We start from the raw sequence: 5854 nt of genomic DNA on the forward strand, positions 1-5854 counted from the left end.
GCCCCCTTTTGTAGGTTTGTCTGTGGATGAGAGTCTTTTCTTAGTTCATGTTGGAACTAACTATTATTAATAATAGTAATAATAAAGTTGGAAGGGACCTAGGAGGTCATCTAGTCCAACCCCCTGCTCAGGCAGGAAACCTATACCATTTCAGACAAATGGCTGTCCAGTCTCTTCTTAAAAACCTCCAGTGTTGGAGCATTCACCGCTTCTGGAGGCAGGTTGTTCCACTGGTTAATTGTTCTAACTGTCAGGAAGTTTCTCCTTAGTTCTAGGTTGCTTCTCTCCTTGGTTAGTTTCCATCCGTTGCTTCTTGTTCTGCCTTCGGGCGCCTTGGAAAATAGCTTGACTCCCTCTTCTTTGGGGCAGCCCCTGAGATATTGGAACACCGCTATCATGTCCCCCCTTGTCCTTCTCCTCATTAAACTAGACATACCCAATTCCAGCAGCCTTTCCTTATATGCTTTAGCCTTGGTGCTGCTTTGGAGTTCACGCCGTTAGTTTCATGTCTTTTCCCGCACTGAAATTGCACCGCCAGTTGTCAGCAGTTCACACTTCTTCACTTTAGAACCAGTTGCAGCAAGTTCTCCACAAGGACCCACTCCAGTTGTAGGTAGTTCCATGGCGTGGTTGGGCAGTAGCCCCCTTCCTCTTGAGTTCCTGAGATTAAAAACATCTGCCTAGCCAACTTCTGCATATTGAGCTGCGTTTTCAAAGACACAGGCTAGCGTGCTTCAGAGCCGCGACATGATGTTACTGGGGTTCGTTGCACGGATGCTGCACAACCTCAGTGTTGCGCATCATCTGTTTCAGGAGCTTGATCAAAATTTGGGAAGACCAGAACTCTTATCCTTCTCCTTTCTACGCACTGTTGGCTCTGCTTACTGTTCTTTGCATCTGGTGCTGAATTCTAGCCTCTGCCCACCTCTTAACAGAGGTGGACTCCTATTCTCTTTTTATTCATCTTTTCCCATCTCTGGCAGGGCACAGGATTGGATTACTTAGATCAGGGCTCTCCAAATGTGGCCACTTTTAAGACTCGTGGACTTCAACTCCAGGAGTTGAAGTCCACAAGTCTTTAAAGTGGCCAAGTTAAAGTTGCAAGCGTGGCTGGCTGAAGAATTCTGGGAGTTGAAGTTCACAAGTCTTAAAAGTGGCCCCGTTTGGAGGCCCCTGAGCTAGATAATTTGTGAAGAAGAGAAGATCTATCAGCCCCTTCCCATAGGCATCACCCAACCCTCTTGCCCCACTTCTGTAAGATGAATAGTGGTGGGAAAACCCAACTCCTGAAATTAATTTTAATCGGGATGTGTCTCAAGAAAGCAAGCAAAAGTCGTTCTTTCCCCCAATCCTAGTTTTAGTTTCCTTTTGGAAATGCCTAAGAAAAGGGGAGGACCACCTCAGCTCCATACCCTACAAGCAGGCCTTGTAGACCATTTTAACCAGGGAAGCGTCTTAGCCAGGGGTCTTCAAACTCGGCCCTTTGATGACTTATGGACTTCAACTCCCAGAATTCCTCAGCCAGGCTGAGGAATTCTGGGAGTTGAAGTCCACAAGTCATCAAAGGGCCGAGTTTGAAGACCCATGGTGTTAGCTGTCTTTGACAAACTGCCTTGAGCTAGCATTAGGACGCTGTCTGCAAAAAAAATAATAATAACAGCAAAGGGATTTGTGGATTTGTATCCTCCACAGAGTAGGTGGCCAGGGTGGATGGACTCCCCCCAAATCACGTGAAGTTCTGTGACCCTAAGAAAGTCAGTCATGTCAAATTTGACAAATACACATTACACAAGGACTGGGAAGTTTTCAGCACAGCAAACCTGACTTCTTTTACGCCCTAAAACAGTGGTGGCAAACCTATGGCACGGGTGCCAGAGGCGGCACTCAGAGCCCTCTCTGTGGGCACGCGCGCCGTCGCCCCAGTCCTAGGCCTTCAGCTGGGTTTTATAAAACCTTTTCGCTTTAGGCCTCCACTGCCGTGTGCAAAAAAAAAGGTTCAATCAATCAGTCAATTTCAACTTCTCGCGGGAAAAAAAAGATCTTGCAAAGTTGGAATTGATTGATTGAACTTTTTAGTCCCAGCCAGTCTGCCGTTACCACCGCAGCCACGCCCACCCAATGGGCCACAACCACCCGGCACCCAACGATGCATAAGTGGGTTTTGGGTTGCAGTTTGGGCACTCGGTCTCAAAAAGGTTTGCCAACACTGCCCTAAAACAAAACAAAACAAAAAATGGGTGACTTTTTCACAATCACTGCCTACAAAACTGGAGAAACACATTGGCTGGAAAGCACGCAGCGACCCCCTCGCCCGTAAACCGTTAAGGAATCCATGCTCGCTCACGCCAATCCTCAATTGCATCTTGTACGCGAATGGACGTTTCAGCCACAGCTGCATCAGGCAGAACGCCTAAAATGTTTGGCTTTAATGTGACACTGAATTATTTCTTGGAAAGGGGATGGGGAAATTATCTGCGGTTATTTTTTCTAAAAAAAAAAGGGGGGAGGGAGTTTAAAGGGGGGAAAATCAACTCTTGCTTTAAATAGGATCTCAAAAGCGTGCAGTATTAATTTATAGCAGAAAGGCCATATCTTCTAAACTGTATATAAAGCAGTTTTTTTAAAATATATATATATATATGGTGCAAATGTCTTGTCAGTTTTCTGTCTGTTACATTGGAGATTTCGGGGAGCGCTGAGAGGACATCTGATCCCTGTGTGTGTGCGTGTGCGTGCGTGATGTGTGTATGTGTGTATAGGTGTGCATTTATTTTCATTGCTCGCAGCCTTCCCCAATCCAGCTTGTGCAGCGCACCAGATTCGAGAAGGCAGCTTGTCAAAAGCTTTGGAGTCAAGTGTGCTATGAATTATGCCTCTTACCCTGGGGTATGTTTTTTATTTTTATTTTATTTTAAATAACACGTCTTACTTGGATTTTAAATGTCTGCACCCACAATTTGGCTCAGCTCTGCATTAACTTATCTTGTCCAAAGCAATTCATAGGAACGGAGGTTGGGGGAAAAAGTTGGAACCGAGCCTTTGAAAGCTGCCAGATTGTTTTGATAAAAGGCAGTTTATTAACCTTAGGGAGGAGTTAGCTGCTGTTTCGTTGATGCCTCAACATCTAATGTCTTGGGAGGGAGATTTTTTTTTTGACAAGCTTGTATGATTCTTATCTATGCAGTCAAGGCTTTTCTTACAAGTTTTTTGTTGTTGTTTTAGCATTTTTTTCCCCCTCCCATCAAAGTGTCTCTCAACTTAGATTAGCAAACAAACCTAGGTTTTTCTTGCGGTCTCTAATTAATCCTAATGGCATTCAAGACATTTTTGGCGTGTATATGAAGACTTGATACCCAGAAGTTGCTAAAATACAGCTCCCAATGAACTCCAGCCAGTCAAGGCCGTTGAGAATTGCAGTGCAATGCCTAGAAAAATCAGAATTGGCTCTCCATTATTTAGTACCATCTTTTGGAGAGCCCTTGCTTTGGGGAGCGGGTTCGAGTCAACTTCCCAGGTGGCCTTTTCTAGATAAGAGATAAGATAACCTTTATTGTCATTTTTTTTTTTTTTACTGTGGGCCGAGGATTCTAGAGGATTGATATGAAGCTTCCACCATACTTACAAAGTTGGATGGCCGGACTGGGCGACGGGAGTTGTAGTCCCAGGATTTAGGAAAGCCAGGTTTTTGCCTTATTTGACAAGTTTAGCCACGCCAACGTGCATCCGATTTAAATTTATAAGCAGTTAAGTCTCCTCTAGGCATTTTCTTGAAAATTTCACTTTCTGGGGCATTTTGGAGAAACTCAAACTTTTCCCCACCCATCAGCTGCTGTTCAGTTTGCTGTTAGAGAAGTATGAAAACTTCGTGAAGGACACAAAGGCTGAAGGAAACGACATTTCAGTGAGCTTTTAAAATACTGGGGCTTTGCAGTGGTCCCATCCCCTCCGCCTTCCACTGCTTCCCATCCTGCAACTCCAAAATAACTGTTTTCTAATTGGTGGGGAGCGGGAGGGGGCGCATATTTTAAATTTGTTTTCTTTCGCGGTTAATTTCCCAACAAATTGTTAATACAAACTGTATAAAACGGACATGATTTTCCTCACTTGTATTTTTGTTATTGAGCAAGTTTATCAAAATAAATTCTCTACTGAAAGAAATCCCGACTGGCTTGATTTGATTTTGTTGTTGTTGTTGTTTTGCTATGTTTCCCCAAATCTTTCTAACACCAATGGTTGGTTTGTGACAAGCACGTCCTCGGGAGCGAAGTGCATTTGGAGAGAGAAAGCTGGAAAATACACGAGCTAAGAGCTTTCTGACAAAATTGAGTGCTTTAAAACTTCCAAATCTATCAGTGTCTGGAGATTTGTTTTTTTTTGTTTGTTTGTTTTCTATAAAAAGTGGATTTCTGGTTTCTAATGGGAACAATGAAACATCAAAAACAGAAGTCAAAGCTTCTGACAGACAGACAGACAGACACAGAGAGAGAGAGGAGAGATGAGAGAGAGAGAGAGAGAGAGAGAGGTAGATAGATAGATAGATAGATAGATAGATAGATAGATAGATAGATAGATAGATAGATAGATAGATAGATAGATTAGATAGATAGATAGATAGATAGATAGATAGATAGATAGATAGATAGATAGATAGATAGATAGATAGATGATAGGAGAGATGATAGATAGGAGAGATAAATAGGAGATGATAGATAGATAGATAATAGATAGATAGATAGATAGATAGATAGATAGATAGATAGATAGATAGATAGATAGATAGATAGATAGATAGATAGATAGGAGAGATGATAGATAGGAGAGATAGATAAATAGGAGATGATAGATAGGAGAGATGATAGGAGAGATAGATAAATAGGAGATGATAGATAAATAGGAGATGATAGATAGAGATGATAGAGATGATAGATAGGAGAGATAGATAAATAGGAGATAGATAGATGATAGATAGATGGTAGATAGATAGATGATGGTAGATAGATAGATAGATAGATAGATAGATAGATAGATAGATAGATAGATGATAGATAGGAGAGATGATAGGAGAGAAAGATAAATAGGAGATGATAGATGATAGGAGAGATAGATAAATAGGAGATGATAGATAAATAGGAGATGATAGATAGGAGAGATGATAGAGATGATAGATAGGAGAGATAGATAAATAGGAGATAGATAGATAGATAGATGATAGATAGATAGATAGGAGATGATAGATAGATAGATGATAGATAGATAGATAGATAGATAGATAGATAGATAGATAGATAGATAGATAGATAGATAGATAGATAGATAGATAGATAGATAGATAGATAGATGTGGGCTCAGCAGCGGCTGTATAGTCATCCTTAATGAGGCCATAACCGTTCTCTTCAATTAAACACACATTTCAAAGCAAACAAACACACATTTGGGTTCTTTACCCCAGGTCCTATGGGTGGCCCCCCGAGAGCTCCCCATTTTGTGTCCTGCTTTCAAGTACTGCCACTTAAACTCTTAATTGGAGTGGACTTCTTTAAAAATAAAAAATAGAAAAACAGTATGAATACCAAGGATTACATCGTGCAAGGAGGGCTGAGTGCAGGGGGAAAAAAAAAGGGATTTCCCGTGCTTTATTGACAGCGCCTGGAAATATTTCCTGGAGAACTTTTTGGGGGTGGTCCAGCTGATGCTTCTGCAGCTCTTGAAAACCTTTGGTTGTTCGTCTGCCCAGCCCTTCTTTCCTTCCTTCCTTCCTTCCTTCCTACCCTCCCGGATGAGAATGGTTGCTTCCGTTGCTAATGGAGATGGAAAACACAGGGAGGGCCAGCCAGGGACTCTAGCAAAAGATCTC

Source organism: Protobothrops mucrosquamatus, unplaced genomic scaffold, assembly GCF_001527695.2.
Source record: "Protobothrops mucrosquamatus isolate PMUCROS unplaced genomic scaffold, P.Mucros_1.0 scaffold1264, whole genome shotgun sequence".
NCBI classification, from domain to species: Eukaryota; Metazoa; Chordata; class Lepidosauria; order Squamata; family Viperidae; genus Protobothrops; species Protobothrops mucrosquamatus.